Source organism: Prionailurus bengalensis, chromosome B3, assembly GCF_016509475.1.
Source record: "Prionailurus bengalensis isolate Pbe53 chromosome B3, Fcat_Pben_1.1_paternal_pri, whole genome shotgun sequence".
NCBI lineage: Eukaryota > Metazoa > Chordata > Mammalia > Carnivora > Felidae > Prionailurus > Prionailurus bengalensis.
The window spans coordinates 122471331-122492610 of record NC_057355.1 but is presented as its reverse complement, the minus strand read 5'-3'; the positions used below and the strand labels follow the sequence as shown (position 1 = coordinate 122492610).

General features: G+C 53.3%; 1 long non-coding RNA gene across 1 annotated transcript; it reads left to right on the top strand.

Annotated features, from left to right (window-relative positions):
• Positions 1-11263: 11263 nt before the first annotated feature.
• Positions 11264-20909, top strand: LOC122469367. Its single transcript, XR_006293446.1, has 3 exons — positions 11264-11422; positions 17416-17554; positions 19192-20909. It is a non-coding gene; the product is annotated as an uncharacterized LOC122469367 (long non-coding RNA).
• Positions 20910-21280: the final 371 nt, after the last annotated feature.

The window sequence follows — 21280 nt, the reverse complement described above, 5'->3', positions numbered from 1 at the left end:
TTAAACCCGTCCCTCAGCCCCCTTTCATCTTCCAGAGTCTCAGTGTGAGCCTGGCCAGTACCAGTGAGCAAGACTGCCTACAGCAGGGGCTGTCGGGATGCCCTAGGAGAGGGCGTTTCTTGGGCTCAGTGTTTTCGGGACACGCAGTGGTGCTGTTCAGACAATATGTGCAGTCAGAGTAAGATTTGTTCTCAAGTCTCCCTCAGCCACGTGCTACCTGCAAACTTAAAGAATGAGCGCACCTCTGTCTCAGTTTTGACTGAACAGAGAGGTGGGCAGGAAGCAAATGGGGATTCTAATTTCTAGGGCACATCGCTTCTGATGCGGAACATCAGCCTTATGAGCCACCATCTTCCCTGGCGTTCTTGCTTCAGTTAGGGGAAAAGAAGTGGCAATGAACTCTTGAGCTTGGCTTGGTTGTCCTGTCTCTTTTGGAGTCTCAGATAGGAATCAGAGATTGATATAAGGTATAAGAGATTGTGTGCAGTCTCTATGAAGTCTGTGTTTAGTGTCGGGGTTTGATCCAGGAAAGCATACCTCTCTGTGAGCACCAGATTGCGGACCCCCAATTAATGGGTCCCTGGTTCAGGCCAGACTCAAGCGGAGTGTCCCAACCCCCCAGCTGGTCTCTTGTTGGCTGTAGTCGCTGCTCACTCCAGGACACGCCTCCGTAGTAGTCAATTCTTTAACACATCTGAGCATGTCACACCCTTGCTAAGAAACATCCCTTGGCTCCCTGTTACCTATAGGATAAAGTCCAGATTCCTTGGCTCCACAACTTCCCTCTGCCAGGGGTAGGGTATTTTAATTTTTAAAAGGATATGACATGTACATGGTTAAAAAAAAAAAAAAGAAAGAAAGAAAGAAAAAGAAAATCACACAGCACGAAAAGAGGCTCAGTGAAAAGTTGGTCACTCTCCTTCCCGTCCCAGGTCTCCAGTCCCGCTCTCCCAAGGGAAGCATTGTGGGCAGTTATTTGGGCTATACTTTCAGTATTAGATGCACAAAGAAGTTAAGGTTTATAATATGTATCTTCTGGGGGTAGATACCGAGACAAGCCGAAGACAAGACGAAAGGTCCAAGGCAAGGAGCCGGACTTGGGTCAGGGGTATCTGAGTCTGGGGTGTCTCCTAACCCCACAGCCAGGGGTTAGCTGTTACTCTTCACAGGCTCCAGACAAAGGGTGTGTATGTGTGTGTGTGTGTGTCCCTGGCCCACACCCAGTGCACCTGCACCACTGTGATGTGTTGGGCTCCCCTGTGTGGTGTAGGGGGTTCTCTGGAGGGAATGGGGGTGGGGAGAAGTGGGGCAGTGGCCATGGAGGCCAGGTATCCCCTGCAGTGTGCTTCCTCTCCCAACACACTCGGTGAAGCTGGCTCAACTGCTTCCCTAGGTGACAGACCAGGAACCTGTGGCTAAAAGAAAGAGCAAGGGAGGAACATTATTGAGTACACCTTTGGAGCAGACAACCAGCCAGGCATTGTCATATACTATTTCTCTTTTATTATGGCTGCTTGTTGCATTACTCTCCGGGGACAGGAAAGTACCCACAGTAGGTACTATTATCACTCCCATTTTCCAGACAACACAACCGAAGGCTAGAGCTGTAAATAACTTGCCCTTGCCTGGCCGCGGGCCTCCTCTCCCATCTGGAGGCTAACCTCGCGCTCCCCTAGCCCCACGCTCCCTCCCAGCCTCACTCTTGCCTCACTCTTCCCCAACGCAAACCCTTCCAGGGAGGCCTGGCTTTTGTCGCAAGGACTGAGCGCTTGAAATCCAGGCCACGGGGGTTGGTGGCTCAGGAGCCGCGACTCCAGGGGGTCCGGCTGCCTCGGAGAACAGGTTTGGGTCGCTGGGGGAGCCGGGGCGACGCTGGCGGCCAGCACCCCGGGAGAGGCAGCTGTGGAATGCCGGCCACGTGAACGCGAAGGAATTAACTCTGCGCCCCTGGGTCTCGGCCCAGACGGTCACGTGACCACCTCCTACAAACTCGCCCCTCCCCTCCTCGTCGGCTTGGAGCTGTAGGCCCGCAGTGCTCTGTCTGGCCAGGGCCAGGCGACCGACGCCCGAGACTCCTGGCTCGGGGAGTTGCCAACAAGCCCAATTCGCCGGGGGCGAGGGAGCCCTCTAGCATTAGGATCGTTTTAGGGGACGGAGAGAGAGGTGTCCGGTGAGCTCCCCAGGGTAGGACAGAAAAGGGGAAGAGGTGGGGACCCCAGAGCAAGAGCAGCTGTGGGCTCCCTGCCCCCCATTACGGGGAGGCAGTTAAACTACCTGGCCAGGCCATCTGCCCGGAGGCAGCTTCTCCGGCTCCAGCCCCGTCCTGCCCCAGAAGGATCTCCATGCCACTTGGGTGAGTGGAACAACTCAGCTGGCAGGCAGGGCCAGCCCCAGCCAGGCTGGGAGAGCTGGCACCCTGCAGCCCCTGGTCAGCCTCAGGCACAGCCCACACGTAACCGGCTCCTACCAGTGGGCCGCCGTGCCCCTCCCCCACAGAGGCGGAAGGGGTCAGCAGGTGTCTGCCAGCCAAAGCCGCTGGCTGCCTCCAGCGCCCCGGGGAAAGGGAGGGCCTCTGACAGCCTGCACCAACTTTTCTTAATTCCACATGGTTCAGGTCAAGCCCTTCTCCCTGGGAAGCAGCTGAGTCAGAGCCTGCAGCCTCCTTATCCCTTCATCTCCCGTCCCACCTGCCGGTGACTTCTTCCCAGGGCTCTCTCTCCTCCACACTGAGGCTGAGTGCCTGAAGCAGGGCTCTTGTTCCCTCAGGATTGCAGAGGTGGTGGGAGACACCTAGAGCCCAGGCTGTTGCTTTTCTGAAAAGCTGCACCCTCTCCTTTTGTTCCCCCAGTCCTCCTGCTTCTCCTTCAGTGCTTCTCATCGCCCAACAGATACCGACTGATTAATGTCTGGGTTCAAATCCTGGCTCTGCTGTTAACTTCAGGCAAGTTGCTTGATCTCTCAGGGCCTTAGGGTCCTCCTGTGAAACGGGATTACCCCTCACAAGGATGTTGGAAGAATTAAAACACATAATGCAAGTCAGCAAGGCTCTCAATGAATGTTGGCAGTATTGCTGCCCTTACTCTTGCTTGGCCCAGGTGCTCCCTCCCTCGCATGCCCCTGCCCCCAGTGCTGGGAGGGGCAGAGGATGGATAAGTGCTCTGACCGAGGGGCCCCAGGAGCACAGATGGGGCCTGTCCCATCTGGGGCACTGGAAAAGTCCCCTTCCAGAAGGTCAGGCTTATAAAGGAAGGAGAGAGGTGGGGGGAAGGGGACTAGGAGGCAGGAGATCACGGTTCCATTGGAGAAGGGCAAGGAGTTAGCTTGGTTTGGCTGGTGGGTGGGGAGAGGTCCAACAAGCAGGACCTCCTGAGCCAAGCTGAGGAGCTTGGAATTAATCCTGAAGGGCCTTTGAAAAATACAAGCGGAGGGACACAGTCTGATTTGCTGTTTGATTTACTTTCCGGCAGTAGCGTGAGGACTAGATTAGCCGGGAAAGAGAACGAAGGCTAGGAAACCAGCTAGAAGGCGATGGTAGGATCCAGGCAGGAGGTGCTGAAGCCAAAGTAAGGAAGGGCAGTGGTATAGGGAGGGGCTCAGAGATGTTGGGAGGAGGGAAGGCAGGCCCCAGTGCGAGATGCACTCAGGTGCATGAGGGACTGGCAGAGGAAGGAAGAAGGCTGGCCTAGCCCTCAGTCAATGCAGCATGGGGGCAGGTTTAGGGGAAGAAGTCTGGTCACTTTTGGACACTGCCTGAGGTGCCACGGGCCAACTGGGGGGGCGATGCCAGGTAGGTAGGTGGACATGCCTGTCTGGACTCTGCTGACAGGTCTGGGCAGGAGCAGAAGACAGGTTGTCTTCCTTGTGGGTGGCATCGGAGGCGTGAGTTTGCAAGAGGTCCCTGAGGGAAAGCGGGCAGAATGACAAGGCTGTGGAATACTGGGAGCACTCACCTTCCAGGGCTGGGGGAGGAGATGAGTGGCCGGAGGGGTGGGAGGACAGCCACAGGAAAGAGTGTCCTGCCTGCCAAAGGAGATGCTGTGGATAGGGCTGGGTGCTGGCCTAGATGGAGGAAGATCAGCCGGAAAGGTGTCCGTTCAATTCGGCAGCAGGGAGGTCCCCGGAGACCCTAACCAGAGCAATGTGTGCAGGATGGAGGTGGGGGGAAGTGCAGGGGCAGCGGAAGACCCAGCTTGTCCCCAGAGTCTTGGCCCTGAAGGGAAGCGGAGACCTTGGCAGCCAGGGGCAGGTGGGTGGGGTCTCTCTGGTGCACACTGAGAGAGACATAAGCACATCTATAGGGAAAATCTAGTGGAGAAGGAGTGGTTGAATATAGCAGAAGAGGGATGGTAATGAATGAGTGACAGCCCCCAAGAGGGGAGGAGACATCAGGAGAAGCAGTGCAAGGTACTGAAGAGTCCTACTAAAATAGCCGCCATCTACATTGTGTCTCCTATGTGCCAGGCACCGGTCTAAGTGCTTTATAGATGCTAACCTGCTCAGTCCACACAACAGCCCTAGGAGGTAGGTGATGTTATTATGCACATTTTACAGAGGAAGGATATAGACAGAGAAAGGTTAAGTAGCTTGCTCAAGGTTATAAAGCTACCATGTGATGCTGCCGGTATGCTGGGAGTTGAACCCAGGCAGGGTGCCTCCAGAGATGTGTAATGGCCCAGAGCATGGATTCTGGAGCCAGACAGCCCGGGTTTGTATCCCAGCTTCTCCGTTTACTTGCTTTCCCCTCTGTCCCTCAGTTTCCCCACCAGGAAGATAAGTATGAGAATTATACCTAATTCATAGTGCTGCTGGGTGGGTTATATGTGTAAATTCCCGGAAAACGCTCAGAGAAGGGCTTGGGACAGGGAAGGCGCAGGTGGAGGGACTCACCTGCGACAGGATTGGGTGCCTCTTCCACTGGGAGCAGCGGGAAGAAGCCAGCACAGGGCTGATGGAGGGCTTCTCGTAAAGTGTTTGCCTATTTATGGGCCCTCTCTTGGGTCAGACAGGGCTCTCTGCTGGCAGCTTTGGATGCTGCTTGCACTAGAAGCCGTCGGGACTTCTCTGCTCAGTCGCTGTGGGACCTTCTGCATGTGACCGTCAGCCTCAGCATCCTCCCAGGCCAAGAGGGGCAGTGATGCCTACCTGCCAGGCTGTGGGGAGGATGCTAACACTCATCCTGCAGAAGCTCCCCCTACCGCTTCTACAAACATCGAAGAATGGCAGGGGCCAGGCACTGTTCTGGAGTGAAATTATTAGTATTTTTCTTGACGCCTCAGCACAGTACCTAGATGCTCATTAAATGGTGGTCAGACGAGGAAAGAGGGTGTCTCCCACATGGAATGAGAAACAGGTGAAGGAAGAGGTGCTAGAATTAATTCGAAGAGGAATGTGGGTAGAGCCCCCCTCGCCCCTTTGCTCCATAACATGCACCCTCAGATGTCCTCAGGGATCACTTGCCTCACCCCTTCTGGGACAGCATTTGCTCTGTGGGCTGATGGGCAGATCCCTGGTTACATGCACATGCGACCTAGAAGATAAGAGTTGGGTTTGTGTGCACCTGGGGATGGGAAGCCCGGCCTCTGGGCCAGCGGAGGATTTGCTTCCGAAGACCTTTGCTCTGAGGGCTCCTTGAAATCAAACCCACTTGACTTGGCTGCATGATTTCCCCAGTTACGGGAGGAGTTTGTTCCGGGGATAGTGTGGGTTCTGGGCAGGACTGGCTTCAGGAGCATGGACCTGGGGGGTCATACCAAGCCCCAGATTTGAAAGGGATGGTTTAATGCTTTGCTGTTGTCATCTTGAAATTCTTAATGATTTTGAGCAAGGGGTCCTACATTTTCATTTTGCACGGGCCCTGCTAATTATGTGGCCTGTCCTGGTTCTCGGCCCTGGGGTGCTTGCGGTCTCCCTGCCCATAATGAACCTGGGAGGGCCCGCATCTGCGCGTGACAGAAGCTGAGAGCTTCATGGCCAGGCCAGAGGGGCTGGGGAAGGCAGCCCTGTGTCTCTGTCCCTCCAGAGGCCTGGGGTAGGGGTGAGATTTGTGGTATTGGGTAAAGCACGCTGGTCAGACAACTGGGTTTGTATCCTCACTCTGCCACCAGGCAGCTGTGTGCTCTTAAGCAGGTAATGGACATCTCTGAGCCTGTTTCCTCATCTGTAGAATGGGGATAGGGTGACCACATCACAGTACGAGGGTTAAATTAGCTAATGTATGGAAAGTACTTGGTTCATAGCTGGTGCTTAGCTGATGTCTGCCGGTAAGTGTGTGGTTGGGGTAGAAAGGCAGTTGGATTGAGGGTAACATGCTCCCGCTCTAGCCCACTGTGGGAGAAGAGGCATTGAGGCCCCCCTCTGCCATCCTTGGAACCATCTTCCAGGAAATGGGTGGTCAGCTCTTCCTTCAAAGTGGCCCCCATAGGGAGAACAGATCCCAGCTCTGGTCCAGCGGTCAGAATTTTAGGCTGCCAGGACAAGTTCCGGGGCCCTGAGGGACCCTGCTCCACCCTCCCCCGCACCTTTGCACAACCTAGTTTCCCGAGACCTTTTCCACTGGAACGCAGACCTTCCTCTGCACATGGTGTCTAGGCTAGCCCAGCTTTCCCTGTATAATAGCAGTGAACCTTCTTCCTGCAGGCCCTCCCCCTCCTGGGGACAGAGCCATGGCCTGAGGTCACATGCCGCCTCCTTTTCAACCCCCTTTTGTCCCCACCCCTTTTCTGATCCTTGACTTACCCTGAGCTGGATTAAGACCTTTAAGCAGCCCAGAGAGCTGAGAGGTTGAGGTGTACCTCCCCCCACTCATCTCCATGCAAACTCAAAATAAAAACCACTCTAAACCTTAAAATTAGTGTGAGGAAGTCCAACAAAGTTCTGATTTTTCCCAGGGTGACTACTTCCTTGCTATTTTTGAAATACTAGGAATCAGCCCTTTAAAAAAACCAAACGAAAACCAGGACACTGTTGATGCCCTTTTACTGCCAGTGCCCTAAGCACACGCTTAATCTGTCTGTTGGGCAACCTGGCCTCGCCTGCCCCCTCCCCTGTGCCAGAGCTGGACAGAGGACTGGCCTGCAATACAGGGCATTGGGTCACTCTGCCCAGAGACTTCCCCAGGGGAGAGGGAAGCCCAGGGCCAATCAGCCCCTGTTGGGGAGGTGACATCAGGAAAGCCCAGAAGGTTCCACTTCCGCCCCTGCCACGGGTTGGGGGGTGGGGTGCACCCTCTCCTCCCCACTAGAGAGCAGCCAGAGCCAGCCCGGGCCCCCTTCCAGTCCTCCAGCTGGCCAAGGACGGCCGGGCTGGGCTGTGTTAGTCCCTAGGCCTGTTGCCCTGCACTCCACACCTGTCAGGCAGGTCTCCCTGCCCTGAGCCACTCCTCGTCCTCCCTGTGGGGGAGGGAGCCATCGAGTGCTGGGACTTCTGCAGACTGGCTTTTCCAGATCCTGCTTGTAAACTCTGGTTACAAATGAACCCCACATGTCTGACGAGGAGGGTGCAGTGGTAGGAGGTAGAGAAGGTGAGGCAGGAGTCGATGCACAAGCAGCAAGGCCAGTCCTCCTCAAGCACAATCAGGGAGCGCCCCAGAGAAAGAGGATCCCGAGCATCCTAGAAAATTCTAAGTGGAAGGGGCCTTTTAGAGCACTCCATTCTGCAGAGAGAAAACAGGCCTAGATAGAAAGAGAAGAGCAGGTGGTTTCCACAAGGTGAGCAGCAGACACATGGCAGGTCGAACAAAGCCCTCTTGGCCTTGTCTCAGTCCTCCGTTCTCCCTGAGTGAGGCAAGAGGACAGTCCTCTACCCCTGTCTGCTCCTCCCCCAGAGTCCCCTGCCTGCTACCGTGCCTGCCTTCTTGCTCAGCTGTCCTCCACCCAATCAGCACCCTGGGCCTATCCATTGTCCCCTTTCCCCTCACCAGGGGAACACTCATTTATTTGTTGAGTGTCTCGCCCATACAAAGCCATGTGTTCTTCTGGATAACAAACCGAAGCCAGAGGTTAGATGTTTTCTGCAGGCAATTTCACATTCCAGGGGAGAGAAGGGAAGGAATGAGTAGATTTGGGGCACTTTACAGGTGCAGGGCATTTCCCCTACATGACTGTGACCTTGGGAGTACCTCCATCCCAGTGATGAGCCCTGGAGTCACAGTTTCAAAGCACTGGGCTCAAGGTTTCAAAGCAGCCATGCTCCGGCTGGAGCCTGCCTCCAGACCTATGCCCTTGCTTCTGCAGTGCACAACCTTACAACCCAGCCTGAAGGCTGCAGCCTACAGTGAGCAGTCTGCATGATCTCATTTCATCCTTACAGCGCCCCTGACAGAGCCACTGCTATCCCGCCTTTTTACAGGGGAAGCAACTGAGGCCCAGGGACACCCAACTAGAAACGATCGGAGCTGGAATTTGAACCCAGGGCTTCATGCTGTAGGTCCACGTGCTCAATCACGGCGCAGTCTGAGTCCTGCCGCACACGTCCAGCCCCTTGTCCCATGGCCTGCGGTCTTGGGCTGTGTGTTTCAAGCCAGGTGTCTGGAGTCTCCCTGGGGAGGGCAGGGGCTGCGGGTCCTCGTTCTGAAGCTGGTGTTGGCAGACCACCACTCTGGTAAGGCTTGGCAAGGAGGAGTTGCCGATATGGGCTAAGAGTGCAGCTTGACATGTGTGTCTTTTGCTCTCTTGCCCTTTTTGGGGGTTCTAGCTTTGTCCCCATTGTTCTGGGGGGGATTGATTAGGCTGTGTTTCCTTCCTCACCAAGTGCTTGCCCAGAAAAGGCCCTAAAATACACAGATGGGGTGCTTGGAAAGAAGTCTTTCAGGCTTTGGGATTAGATAGAAGGGAGTTCAGATTTCTTCTGTACTAGTGATCTTGGAGAAGTCACTCCGAGAGTCAAGTTTCTGTTCTGTGAGGTAGAAAGAATGGTGCTTCCTTCAAAGCAGGATACGGGGAATCAAGTGAGATACCAGATGATCGTGAACTATGAGGTCCTCTCTAATTGTTGATTGCCATGCACTGATGCTATTATCTTCCTAAAGGAAAGAGTCAGTTTGGGGGTTAGTGCAGGTGGCTGGTTGGGAGAGTGACAAGTGGAAGGCTGGGAGGCTGTTGGTAATGTGGATTGTGCCCCAGAGCCCTGAGACTCCTGAGCTACAGGGGGAAGGCTACAGGTGGGGGCTGTCCCCTGTGCCCTGGCGTATCAAGAACCTCACTTTGCCTGGGTTGCTGGGGGAATGACAGGTGTTCACACTGCTCAGGGTGGAATGGACCAATTGACCCTCCAGAGCGCAGGGCCCCAGGGCCTGTTGCCAGATAGGAGCGGCCACATTCCCTTCCGAGCTGATTCTACTCCCAAGAGTCCCCTCCCCCCAAAGAGGGGCTCTCTGACGTGTCTGGAAAGCTGCCTGGGTACGCATGTCAGGGATTCTTGTTTCCAATGAGCCTGGTAGCTGTGGGGCGATTGGAGGATAGAAGGAAACTGCCTAAATGGAGCCAGGGGTCCATGGCTAGAAGAGGAGGGCCCTCCTGCTCCCGGCTGATGCACTCTTCCTAGATTATGTAACCATCTCCCTCAGCCCCCTGCAGGGTATGTACACATGATAACTTGGAAGAGATACCCATCTGGTTGAGGCAGGTCATCAAAACTGGGAACAGTCCCTGCCAAACAGGAACATCCTGCCCCCCTCAGCTGCGCAGATGCTTGGGTTATTTGGGAGGAATGAGAGATATAATCGCATTCTCAGTCAGGAAGCATGGCCTGTCCTTGCTTTATGGGGTCTTCTAGTCAATCATGATTTCTTCAGCATTTGGAATGTGGTCATAAATAAGCCAAAGTCCTTGTTGATGTGCTCAGCTTAATGAGGAAGAGTTCCACAAACACACGGCTTGGTAATGGAGGGACCTCGGTTTTAGGTTGGGCACTTTGGCTTGGGTCTTGACAGGTGAGTAGGAGCTCATGAGCAGCGAGAGGGAAATTCCAGGTCTTCCTTGTCCACCATTTAAGATAAGAAACCACCCTTCGTGGAATACATGAGTGCTGGGAGGTGCTCTAAGTCTGTAGGAAAGCATGACTCAGGAATGAAGCCATTCCGGGTCTGATGGTGAATCTCCCTGATACTGGAATTTTGGCCTCCCCCCTGCCCCCCATCAGGCCTCTAGCCCTTCCCTGGGCTCAGCCGGAAGAAGATTTGGCCAAACTAAATTTTTCTCTCTGAGGGAGCCATCCAGCGCCTGGATAGCTGGGAGCACAGAGGTCAAGGGAAGACCTTTTAGTGGTGCTGCAGAGTGAGCACACAGATGAGAGGCTTTCCACCCCACCCTGACCGCACCTCCTGCCTGGGATGCCCTCTTAACCTGCTTTTGCCTGGTCCTGAAACAGCCCAGCCTGGGCCCTGACCTGCCATTCTAGATCTCTCACTTGGCTCAGTGGTTCAGAACCTAAACTCCTGCATGACTATCTTCAGGCATTCCCGAGGTCCTGAGCTTGCCCAAACCACCTGATTGATTCTGGAGCCCTCTTAAGGACTCTCAGGTAAGTCCTCATGAATCCCAAAAGTCACAATCCCAGACCTAAGCTCCATGCCCACAGACAGTCACCCACTCGAACATGGCAGAGCCAGGGTTCATCATTTCCAGGACCAGATGGACCAGCCGCAGGGCGGAGCGCGTGGAATGTTTGTGACCACAGCGCCTCATCACCTAAGCAGTAGGGAGTGCAAAGCCCTGCGTGGGTTTGGTCTCAGCTGAATTTCTTTCAACGAATGAAAGGTCTATCATGTCTTACCTCTTCTCTCTCTCTCTCTCTCTCTCTCTCTCTCCCTATTTGTTTGTTTGTTTTAAGCAGGCTCTAAGCCCAACGTGGGGCTTGAACTCAGGACCCCAAGATCAAAGGCATGCTCGACTCACTGAGCCAGCCAGGTGCCCCTGGATCTTACTGACTTTCAAGTTAGAGTTTCCCCATGTGGCGAGTAAGAGTGGAACTTCATTGGGACGCCTGGGTGGCTCCGTCGGTTAAGCGTCTGACTTCAGCTCGGGTCATGGTCTCACGGTTTGTGGGTTCGAGCCCCGCGTCAGGCTCTGTGCTGATAGCTCGGAGCCTGGAGTCTGCTTCGGATTCTGTGTCTCCTCTCTCTCTCTGCCCCTCCCCTGTTTGTGCTCTGTCTCCCTCTGTCTCTCAAAAATAAATAAATAAATGTAAATTAAAAAAAAAAGTGGGGCTTCAAAGGGAAAGTCAAGACACCAAAGGGTGATTTGCTCACAGCTCCTTTATTTCACAGATACCTATGGACCACCTACTTACCTGCCAATTTTTACTCCAGACACAGGGGATTCAGGAGGAAACAGAACAAAGGTCCTGTCCTCAGGAAGCTTATATCACTCTGGTGGGGCAGACCGACAACAAAGAAATACACCATGTCAAAATATGTCAGGTGGTGGTAAGTGCTAAGAAGATGAATAGGGTAAGTAGGGGATAGTGATTGACAGGTTGGGGAAGAGTGTTGTCGTTTATCCTGGTGGTTCTAGAAGGCCCTGCAGGTGAGGTGACATCAAAGAAGAGACTTGATATAGACACGAGGCAAGAATGTTCCAGGCCACTAGACAGTATCATCATAATCACACTCTACTGAACACACCGCTTTAACCTGCCGCTGGCCCCCACAGCCAGGCAGTGACTCTTAGAAAGAAAGCATGACATTTGCTCGTGGGGGGTTTTCGGTTCGGAACGTGGTCCGTACCATGTTGTTTGCATGTGTCTGTCTCCCCCTCTAGAAAGTCTTTTGTAATACTGAGCCGCCAGTCCAGGCATAGCCCTTGGAACAGAGGAGAACGTTTGTGAACCGACCGCCTGGCACACAGAGATGCATGAACAGAGGTCAGGAGCTGGGTGTGCGGCACAGGCCGAGGGCAGAAGCACAACCTAGGAAGGAGGCAGGAGTGATCTCTAATTTCAGTCGCTGCAGTTGATTTGGTGGCTTCGTGTTGGTCTTCTACAGAAAAATAATCGCAAACATCTGTATCATGTCAGCTGCTCTCCTAAGCACTTTGCGTATATTAATGCATTTCATGCTCATAAAAGCTCCATGTGACAGGTAGTAATATCACACCCATTTTACAGGCCAAGGTTCTGAAGCAAGTGGTTTAGCTAAGGTCACACGGCAAATGCTTGGGAGAGCCAGGATGTAAACCCAAGAGCCCCTGTTCTTATCCTTACCCCATAGATATATACTCCATATCCTTACCCCCTAGACTGGTCCCCTCGATCTTTCACTGGGGTGTTTGTGCCCTGTGTTTCTCGGAAAAGCCAAAGCGTTTTTGAGACTCAACTTCCAGGAAGGTCAATGTAAGGCAAAGATTTCAGAAAAAAATGAAATTTTAATTATAAGTCATTTAAGACATTTTTTAATGCAGCCATATGTTATAGCGAATAACCCAAAAAGCCAGGTGAATTTTTAAGATAAAAAAGGAGGCATCCAAGCCCTGTTGGTGGATTGCAGGGTTTCTATCCCCAGGTCCCCTCCCCTGACTCCCAGCCCAGGGTGGCAGACTTCTTCCCTTATCCCAGCACAATTGTGTGTGTGTGTGTGTGTGTGTGTGTGTGTGTGTGTGTAAGAGAGAGAGAGAGCGAGAGAGCGCGGGCGTCCCCAGTCACTGTGACGTCTGGATAGAAGTGAGTCATGAACATGTCAGGCTGGGCTACAGTATGAAGTGTCGCTTTCTGATTTTTCTTCTTCAGGCCTGCGCCAGGGGTGGGGCGGGGAGGGGGGGGCAGGCAGGGAAGGGGCTGGGCCTTGACTCTCCACGGAAGCTTGCCCAGGGCTCCAGAGTTTCCGGTTTGTGCCTGTGGGACAGTGTCGCACAAGGCTCATCCTACTTAACACCACCAGGCAGTAATGCAGGAGGCAGGAGGGACCTCTCATCCTCTGTACCTTAAAATACCCCCGCCCAGGCCCAGCATCCAGTTTGCAGAGCACATCCTTAGGTGTTGCCTCCCGCAGAGTGAGAGGCGTGTTCTGTGACCTGTGTTTTCTGTATGTCCGTGTATATCAAGCCCAGGAACCAGTGTCCTCACTGCCGTGTGCCCCAGAATGGGTCTCCCTGCGGAGGCAATGCCCATGGGTGTTTTAAAGGCAGAGCAAGATGAATGTAGGCTGACACTTCCCCCCTCTATTGACAAGGAACTGACAGGCCTCGCAGAGGACAGACCTGGTAATTAATGTGCCAGCATCTTCATTGACAAGGCAAAAAAGCAAATACACAAGCTGAGGGGAGTTAGTCACGCCGACGGGGGACAGGGATGGCGGTGGGGACAGGGAAAGGGCAGGGAGGTGTGGGGTGTGTCTGGGGGATGGGAAGGGCTCAGGCGGGGCGAGCTGGGAGCGAGCAGAGCGAGAGAACAGAATTGTCTGTGCATCTGGGAGGAAATGTATGTGTGAGAGAAAGAAAACGTGAGAGAATGTGTCTGAGAGCAAATGTAGGGGTGGGTGAGGAGAAATGTGCGTGTGACTGACAGAAGGAGGGAGGGAGGCGGGCGGGGTGCGGGCAGCGGGCCTCTCTCATCCCTCCTTCAGCCACAAGGGCTTCTGGAAAGCCCTGCAGTTTGGAGTGAGGGACGTGCAGGAGAGGTGAGATTTCATTACCTTTCCCTTTGTGTGATATTTTCGTGTTAGAAATGTAAGACGGGAACTATAAATAATCCAGTCACAGCTGCGGCATCCTGGAGATTTATGGTGCGTGCCAATGCCGGCCAGCTTCGGGCGGGGGGTGGCTTTGCTTTACAGAGCCAAGATAAAAGGCTGCCCCTCCTGCACTTGGCCCTCCCGGCCCTGGCTGCCCCCCCCCCCCCGCCCCCTCCTGGCACAAGCCATCCCTCCTGAGCTGCAGACCCCAGGGGAGAGAGAGGCTCACAAGTGCCTAGAAACCCCTTGTCCTGGGCAGCCTGGAGCCAAGTACCAAGTGGGCAGCCAGGGGATGTCGGGAAGACCAGTGAGGCAGGGGCCGGTGTGGGCAAAGGTGCAGGCCTGCCGTGGGAGGCCCCCCTTTGCTCAGCTGCCACAGACAAGGGGGGACCAACAGGTGGCCCAGCCACAGCCAGGCTCAAGTCTGAGGTCCCTGGAGCACAGGCCAATGGCCCTCTATTCCTGGCCTCCTTTCTGGGCAGGGGCCTTTTTCTGTGCACCATCAGCAGTATGACCAAGCTGTACTTGGTGCAAGACCCTGGTGGGGGCGGATGGCCACCCCCACCCCCCTGCCCCGCCGCTTCCCAGGAGAGGGTGCACGCCCTGTTGGCCTGAGAAGGGGTCGTCCTCCAAGAACTTGGGAGCTGCTGGCCAGTCCAGTGACACCCCAGGGAAGAGATAGACAGTGTATTTGGGACAGTGAGAGGGCAGGAAGGGGGCAGCGTGGGCTCCCCACGTCACCTCCCAGGATCTCTCTCCAGCCTTGTTGTGAGGACAGGGGGAAGAGGTGCAGGAAGACATTTGGGAGCCAGCCACAGGCTTGTCCTCGGGACTCATGGGACTGGAGGAAGAGGAAGGTCAGGGGTCTCAGGGAGAGGAGCTGGTTCAAGGCCCCCCTGTGACATGCCTGGGCTTCCCTGCAGTGTCTCAGGAGTATACTTGTGTGGCTGTGTCCCACGAGCCCTAGGCTTCCCGAGGGCAAGAGGCATGGACGCATGGCTCTCACGGCAGCCTGGTGGCTACATGCGCCCTGGCCCCGGGCTTGATGCATCAGTTCTGCAGAATGGTGGGACCCTGGTGCTGACATGTGCGTGTACGGACCCCACAGAATGGAGCCCTGGAGGGAGTGTGTGGAGTGGGGGAGCAGAGCCACCTGGATCTCTGAACCCCACTCGGTCCCCTCCTGTTAGTCCTCGGGCTGTCCCTGGGGCTGAGGGTCTCTGTGCCAGCCTGCCCCCGGCCCCTCCTGCCTTCTCTGGAAACCCCGGGGCTGGTGCAGCCCAGGAACTGCAGGCACCAGCCTGTCACCTCGATGGTTCTCGCTTTGCTTCCCTTCTGATTCTCTGAGCAAATATTGAACATCCAGAGACACATCCGAATCCTCAGTGTGGGGGTGGGAGGTGGAGGCGGTGACACAACTGGCTACTTCTTGGGGCAGCTCAGTCAAGATCAACCTCAGCTCCAGGCCTCTGGCCGAGGGAGGCTGCTGAGGGGGTGGGGGCATTAGTCCAGTGGGCAGAGAGGGTCCCTTCCCTTAGAGGATTCCTTCAGGGCATCTGGTGCGTGACTGTGGACTTCCAAAGCAGCCACACGTGGGTTGTGGCAGGGTCTTTTCCTGGGGCAGTGCGGTCTATTTTCTGCCAGCCTCCTAAAGCAAACCATGTCTGGGAGTGGGGCACCCGCGGTAGAATGAAATCCCCTGGGGTGTCCCAGAGGCAGCTCAGCCATAAGCACGAATGACCTCAAAGCAAGCTTGCCGAATTTCGTGAGTGGCAGAGCCGTGATATTCGGAAGGGGAACCGGGATCCTCTGAGGATGTGTCCCCGCTTGATGCATTCCTGATGCACCTGTCGGGGGTCACCACTCTATGCATCATCACGCTGTTCTGGGTGGTTGTGCCAGCCAGGGTGCTGACTGTAAGAGGCAGAAATGGACTCTGACATTCTCAAGCAGAGAAAAGATTTGCTGGAAGGATTGGGGGCTGCTCACAGCATCAGTGGGAAGGCTGGAGTCCCAGCTTGGAAGGTGAGCAGGATCCAAGAGATGCTAGGCAGTCAGCGTCGTTGCCAAGGTCATGCCACAGGGCAGCCTGCTTAGGATGCCTTTGCTGTTACCATCCCTCTGCCATCAATGGTGTGATGACAGGTAATTTTGTGTGTCAACTTGACTGGACCATGAGATGCCCAGATATTTGGTCAAACATTATTCTGGGTGTCTCTGGATAAGATTAACATTTGAATCCTTAGGCTGAGTAAAGCAGATTGTCCTCTCCAATGCTAGTGGGCTTAAATAGAACAAAAATGGGGAAGAAGGGAGAATGTTCTCTCTGCCTATTGAGCAGGAAAGTCAGTCTTCTCCTGCCCTTGGACTGGGATTTACCCCATCGGTTCTCCTGGTCCTCCAGGTCTTTGGATTCAGACTCTTGTCCCATGAATACTCCTCAGGAAGGGAAATTCCTACCCCATCCCCCCAAATACGGAAGGAACACTCTGGATGGCCTTCTCAGTCTGCCCCTCCAGAGTTCCATCCTTCTATCTTTTCCCCCAACTCCGAAGTCCAGGAGGCTGACCTGTGTGGGCCTCATCGGCCGAAATCCCATGCCTCTGGCTTCCAGGGTCTCCCACTGGAGAAGACTAGGAAGGTGGGCGGAGAGAGGTCGGGGTATTTTTCCCCTTGTTTCTTTCCTTTGCAGCTCTGACTCTCTTCAGCTTCCAGCCATCTCCCTCCCTGTCACATCAAGGTCTGCAGAATTCCTTCTGGTTTCTTTTAGCACTGCCCGCCCTAGGCAAATAGTGCCTTTTGAAAGACTCCTCAATTGCTCTAGTTGAGGGTAATGCCTCTTACCTGCTGGCACCTCACATGGGACAGGAAGTCTGGAGATTGGGAGGCAACAGAGCCCCAGCAAATGCCCACAACGTGGTGGTCCAGATGCCGAGGGGAGGCAGGGTGCATGGTACAGGGCAAGAGCATAGACTTTGGAGACAGACTTACTAGGGTCTGAATTCTCAGCCCGACTCTTAGTAGCTCTGTGAACTTGGTCAAGTTCTTAACCAGGCTGACCCTTCTTTGTTCTTCACCTGGGAAATAAAAGTTCATATGGATGTCATAGATTTATTGTGAGAATTGAATGAGACAAATTTTTAAGCACTCAGGACACCAGTGATGGCAAAAAGGGTCTACCTTAATGTGCCAGCTCCAACTGATCAGTTAGGTCTCCTGGGAGCCCTGGGTGAAGAATTCTGACATCTCATCCTGGCCTGGGGGTGATGGGTGCACTCATGATTGATTAGTGATGTCTGTCATGGTGTGGATTGGGAAGTGGCAGTAGGATGCACTTGCCTTTTCTGTAGTAAACACCCACTGAGTGATAGCTATCAAGTTTTATATTTCTTTGCTTCTTGGGAGGGGAAGTTGGATTCCTATCTGACCACCAGTGCTGCCCAGGTCCTGAGGCATCGAGCTAACTCTCTTGGCACATCTCAGATTCCTCAGTAGTGCCGATGCTCCGATCGGCCTCTTCCTTTGATCAGCAAACTGCTTCAGCCCTATCTGGGTTGTTTAAGGTCTTCTTTCTCTGGGAACGTTCTCTTGCTCTTTTCAGTCCCCAAATGCCCAGCCTGATTCTCTCCTCTGTGTCTACCACCCTCTCTCCATAGAAAATAATAGGGAATTATGTACATTTAACTTGAATTTCTCTGCCTCATGTCACCTCACTTTCCAAATCTCCCCCATTATCTCCTGCCCCAACCCAGGGGGCCTGGCATTATCCCAGCCACACACACCAGAGGAGGTTGAAGACAGAAGAGGTGAAGAGAAGCATGGCCACAGGTGTCCTACTGTGTGAACTGGAGACTAAGTGATCATCAGGTGGCTCTTGGAGTAGCAAAAAAGGTAGAGGAAGCAAGGATTCTTTTTCAGAAGTGATCTCCTTTCTAGTTTCACTGGCGCATAGGAGCAATTTTTATTTATTCAAGAACCCTTTGTTCAGCACCTACTATGTGCCAGGGAGCAATGCATCAAACAGACATGTTCTTTGCCCTGATGGGGAAACAGACAAGTATAACACTGGGTGTGGACAGTGCAGTAAATGCTAGACAGGAGCACAGGAAGGACCTCCAATTGCAAGGATGATTTGGGACAATCAGGGAAGACTTTCTGGAGGAGGTGGCTTCTAAGCTGAGTCTGGAAGGATAAGGAAGGTGTTTCAGGTGGTCTTGGGAGCAGCATCTGCAAAGATCCAAAGGTGTGTGTCCAAAGAGCTACTGGCTCCTGGCGCATCACTGTGGCTGGCTCTCAGAGCTGGAAGTGGAAAGTGCTGGACAGGAAGTGGTAGGAGGAGGGTGGTAGAGTCCTATGGGGCCTTGAAAAGGAGTCCAGATTTCCCCAAAGCAGCACCCATCCCACCCACCTCACCCCCAGCCTGTCCTCTGCCTGCTGAGGCTTGAGGTTTGTGAGGCCTCCCTCCCATCGCTACCCCCATCCCTCCCCATCCTGGGAGGGCTTCTCAGGCCTCAGGGGGCAGCCTCTGTTCCCTCACCCCAATGCCTTGTGAGTCACTAGGAGTATAGTGACAGCTGCTTAATGTGACGAGTGGCTGGGCAGGTGGCCCACAGTGGCTGCTTGAGGATGAACCAAAGTAGGGGTTAAGGGGAGCCCCCAACCTGGGGGATGAAGGTTTTGATGCAGTCTTGCTAATAACTGGCTGACCCAGCCATCAGCTGCAATTTAGGGTAAAGCAGGCTTTCAAGCATTTTCTTTCTCCAATGACTAAGTCGGTTTGCAATTATTTCCTCCTCTTGTAAAACCCCTCACACCTTTTCCCCAGCCACTTCCCCTGCTCAGACCTGCTTCTCTTTGGAAAATGCGAAATGGTGCATATGTGAAGCTGTGTAGAAATGTGTGTAGCTTTATGTGTGTCTGTGGATGAAAGCATCTCAGGGGCGTCTGGGTGGATCCGTCGGTTGAGTGTCCGACTTCGGCTCAGGTCACGATCTCACAGTTCGTGGGTTCAACCCCCACGTCAGGCTATGTGCTGATAGCTTGGAACCTGGAGACTGCTTTGGATTCTGGGTCTCCCTCCCTCACTTCCCCTCCCCTGCTGGTGCTCTGTCTCTCTCTCAAAAATAAACATAAAAAAAAAAAAGAAAGAAAAGAAAGTATCTCTTACATGTGTAAGGAAGTGTGTAAATGGGAGTGTGTGTGTGTGTGTGTGTGTACTTGCCTGAAAACGTCTCTGCTGGTGCCATGCATGGCAGCACGTGTATGCCTCTGTGCATGTGGGGGAACGTGAATGCACGCAGGTGCACTTGTGTCCAGGACAGGCTGTGGGTGTGTATGAGTGTGGGGGACCTGAGGTGTGTGTGGGTTTGCAGTGAGTGTGCATGGGATTCTATGCATGGGAGTCTATGCAACGGGCCCCCATGATCCTCTGCGAGGGAGACGCTGTTAGGCTGGGATATTTATATTAATCCAAACCATAAAATGCCCAACTGGTCTCCCTGCTTCCCCTCTCGCTCTTTCCTTTGTAGGCTGTCCTCCACCTAGCAGCCAGTGCAAGCTTTTAAAAATGCGAATCATTTCTAGCCTGAAAACCTTCCGGTGGCCTCCCGCCGCATCTGGAATAAATCCAAACTTCCGACTCTGGCCTGCCTCCATTCCAATCTTTGAAACTTCGTGGCCTCGTCTCCCAGTCCTCTGGCACCCTCTGCCTCAGCCACATAGGCCAGAGCCTTTGCACTTGACCTGCCTTCTCCTGGACCCCTTTGCAGTGGGGTGCTGTCATGGCTCCAGATTTCAGCTCGACATGGTGACATTATCGGTGGCACCTTCCCTGACTTCTCCATTTAAATCGGTACCTCCAGGGGTTCCTGGCTGGCTCAATTGGAAGAGCATGCAGCTCTTGATCTCAGGATTGTGAGTTTGAGCTCCACATTGGGTGTGGAGGTTACTTAAATTAATAAAGAAATAAGCTTAAAACAAACGGCATCTTCAGTCTCTCTCTGGCCCATCTCTCCGACTTCTTTTCTCCAGGCACTAACAGAGCCTGAGAGTCAGTTCTGCACAGAGGTAAATGGGAGCAGCCCCCTGCAGTAGGAAGGACGCTGGATCGGATGGGGCGGGGCCTCCATACCACGTGCACATCCGACAAGGTCTCTGCCAGCCCCTGAGGCACCCAGAGCAAAGCCTGCCCTTTGGAGGAGTCCTGAATTGGGTGCAAAAGGCTAGATCCTGTACCACCTCTGGGCTTGGTCAAGGGCTGGAACCATCAGCTCAGAAGCTGGGGTTCAAGAGCATGAGAAGGCAACCCATAGATGGGGAGAAGATATTTGCAAAAGCCAGATCTAAGTAAGAACCGTTATCCAGAATGTACAAAGGACTCGGCAATGAGAAAACAAACAACCCAATTTTTAAAATGGGCCAAACACCTGAACAGACATCTCACCAAAGAAGACATACAGATGGCAAATAAGCATATGAAAAGATGCTCCACATCCAATGTCATCTGGGAATTGCAAATTAAAACAACACTGAGCTGCTACCGTTAGAAAGGCCACATTCTGGAACACCGATGACACCAAATGCTGGTGAGGACGTGGAACATCAAGAGCTCTTACTCAGGGCGCCTGGCTGGCTCAGTCAGTAGAATGGGTGACTCTTGATCTGGAGGTCATGAGTTCGAGCCCCACGTGGGGTGTAAAGCTTACATTAAAAAAAAAAAAGTTAAAAACAGAAAGACCTCTCACTCATGTCCGATGGGAGTGCAACATGGTACAGCTACTCTGGAAGACAGTTCGGCGGTTTCTTACAAAGGTAAACATAGTCTTCCTATACAATCCAACCCTCATGCTCCTCGGTATTACCCAAAGGAGCTGAGGCTTATGTCCACACAAACACCTGTATCCAGATGTTTATAGAAGCTTTATTCATAATTGCCCAAACTTGAAAGGAGTCAAGCTGTCCTTCGGTAGGTGAATGGATAAGCAAACCGTGGTAAATCCAGGAATGGAATATTACTCTGCACTAAAAAGAAATGAGCTATCAAACCTTGAAAAGACATGGGGAAAACTTCAATGCAATTACTAAGTGAAAGAAGCCAATCGGAAAAGGCTACATACATTCGAACTGTAGGGCTTTCTGGAAAAGGCGAAACTATGGAGATGGTAAAAAGATCAATGGTTGGGGCGTCTAGGTGGCTCAGTCGTTAAGCTGACTCTGGATTTCGGCTCAGGTCTTGATCTCATGGGTTCACGAGTTTGAGCCCCGCATCGGGCTCTGTGCTGTCCGTGCAGAGCCTGCTTGGGATTCTCTCTCTGACCTTCCCCTGCTCGTGCTTGCTCTCTCTCTTTCAACATAAATAAATAAACATTAAAAAAAAAAAGGTCAGTGGTAGCCAGGAGTTAGGTGGGAGGGAGGGATGCATAGGTGAGCACAGAGGATTTCTAGGGCAGTGACACCATGAGGTATGATGCCATATTGGTTGATATATATTGTTCCATATTTATCAAAACCCGTAGAATGTACAGCACTAAGAGTGAACCTTAATGTAAACTATGTAGTTGGGTGATAATGATGTGTCAACATAGGTTCATTGATTATAACAAATGTACCACTCTAGTG